At 42.4% G+C, this 2,159-nt stretch overlaps 1 long non-coding RNA gene across 1 annotated transcript; it reads left to right on the plus strand.

Annotated features, from left to right (window-relative positions):
• The first annotated feature begins 645 nt into the window (after positions 1-645).
• LOC106938444 (uncharacterized) lies at positions 646-1,427 on the plus strand. The gene is made up of 2 exons (XR_001422622.1): positions 646-826; positions 888-1,427. It is a non-coding gene; the product is annotated as an uncharacterized LOC106938444 (long non-coding RNA).
• Positions 1,428-2,159: the final 732 nt, after the last annotated feature.

Here is a 2,159-nt window from a genome sequence, read left to right on the forward strand (position 1 = left end):
GTTCAAAAATAAAATCAACACTTTACAATAAATAAGGGTTCAAAAATAAAATCAACACTTTACAAAATGTATAATGGTAACTGTTTCTGTCTGTTCAGTCCATAAACTAAGCCTAGGATCAACAAATGTATTGAAGATGTCATTAGCAGAGACAAATGGTTCTACAGAGTCTTGGGGATGCGGCTCCGCCGCTGAGAAGAATAAGAAACTCATCCACCGGATTTAACAAATGGAGCCTTCTGGGTTCACGTTACCCAGAAGGCTCTGGAGGAGCTGCAGACGTAACATCTGTCCGTTTCGGAGAAGCGAAACCACGCAAAATAAATAAATAAATAAAAAATCCTGGTAAAGGCTCACACCGGAGCAGGGTAAAACACTCACAGAGTTCAGTTGATCTGTTTGGATCAGACAGATCCAACTGACTGATGAATTAGCGCAGATTTTTCTGCAGAACTGAACCAGGAGTAAGTGCGTTCAGACCCCAGCGGGTGAAGTGATGCTAATTTAAGTGAAGTCGCTTAATTTAATTTATTAAAAATTATTTAGGCCTCAGTCAGTGTTTTTTTTGTCACTACGGAGAATAATGTAGATGCCTTTATCTGCTTAATTTGTGATGGGATCTAGATTCACGGTGAATATTAATGTGGTGGGATGGTGTTCCAACCTCCCCCACTCTGCGCACCGGGTGCAGCTAGAATCGCACCGTTGATTGGTGGGCGGGGCAGATGCCTATATAGTTGGGCAAGGTTCGTCTTTGTTTCTCCCACTGTTGCTACAATCGGCGGCTACATGTTGGCTTGTGTGTTTGGTCGACTCGTCTGCGATCGTGTCAGTTTTGCTATCCATGGTTGGTTTTTCGGTGCTACACCTATCGCGCATTTCTGCAGTGTTGTTCTGATGGCGTTGCCGGCTGCAGCTGGGGGTTGCTGTGGCGGGCGGCTTCCATCTGGTCCTCACCTGCTGACCCGCTTCCTCCCGGGTTAGGCTGTGTTTCCACCCCTGGATAAGCTACCTGCTATTTAGCTTTTGATTTCTTTTAACTGGATCCATCGTTAATGGGTTTTCTGTTTCAGGCACCTGATTGCGTTTGGAGCTGCAGCGCTTTGGACGCTCTGCTGTCTTGTCTTGTCTTCCCGTTGTTTTGGCCGCTCTCAACTAAACCTGTTGCGGATTGGGCAGGCTGTGTGCGCGGGGCATTACTCCTCTGGCCCCATCGAAGGGCATTTGGAAGCGGATGACAACGATTTGTTCCATTGTTTTCTTTTAGTTTTGTTTTGATTGAAGTTACTAATTTGTTTTTGTTTTTTACTAATTTCTTCTGCATTGCGTGTTATTTCTTTTGGAATAATTGAACTTGTCTGTCCTGTTTCCTTTTCTGTTCCTTTTGTTCCAGGGACAGAGTAGTGGGCCTGAAGCCTCGTTTTTAAGAAGAGAAATGTTTTAAAGAAATTGTTAAATAAAATATTGTGCACTGTTAAATCTGTGTTCAGGTGCATCATGTTACTTTAAAAAAGATCTCCACCTGCTGGTCACACTTGGCGTTGTTGGCAGGATGCACCATTGAATACATATTTTTTTGTGTGTGTTTCGGGTCTTAATTTCTTGGATGTATTTTTATTTATGGCGTAGTAAGAGAAGGCAGCAGTAGCTATCCAAAGGAAAACCGACCTAACTAAACCGCATAAAATGCGGCTAAATAGCCGATGTTAATATGTTTATATGACGGATAAAAATAGTACCGATTTTTTTATGTTGTCGGTCAAGATGACGGAGCAAAAAAAAGTCTAGCGCGACCTTTGATTGTAGCCTGCAGCACGTGCAGAGGAGGAGGTTGGAGGGGCTTGAGCACCTGCTCCTTGCCCCCAAGTGCCCTTTTGGTCAAACTTTTCTTTGTTTTTTTTTGTTGGTATTTTCTAAACCCTCTTCTGACACATAACGTGTGCTAAAATTATTTTTTGTTTTTGTAAAAACATAAGCCCTCCAGTCACCTTGTTGCCTTTGACCTTTTGAGCAGGTGCTCAAAAAAGGGCACATCTAACCGCATTCTAGGACAGAATATTAAGAAAGCCACACAGCTTTCAGAGTTTAAACGATAATTTACAAAATTGTGAGATATACAATCAAAGCTAAGGAAAATGGAGCATACAACTATGCATATA

This window comes from Poecilia latipinna, unplaced genomic scaffold, assembly GCF_001443285.1.
Source record: "Poecilia latipinna isolate Pla-1442-1.1 unplaced genomic scaffold, P_latipinna-1.0 Scaffold2595, whole genome shotgun sequence".
Classification (NCBI taxonomy): domain Eukaryota; kingdom Metazoa; phylum Chordata; class Actinopteri; order Cyprinodontiformes; family Poeciliidae; genus Poecilia; species Poecilia latipinna.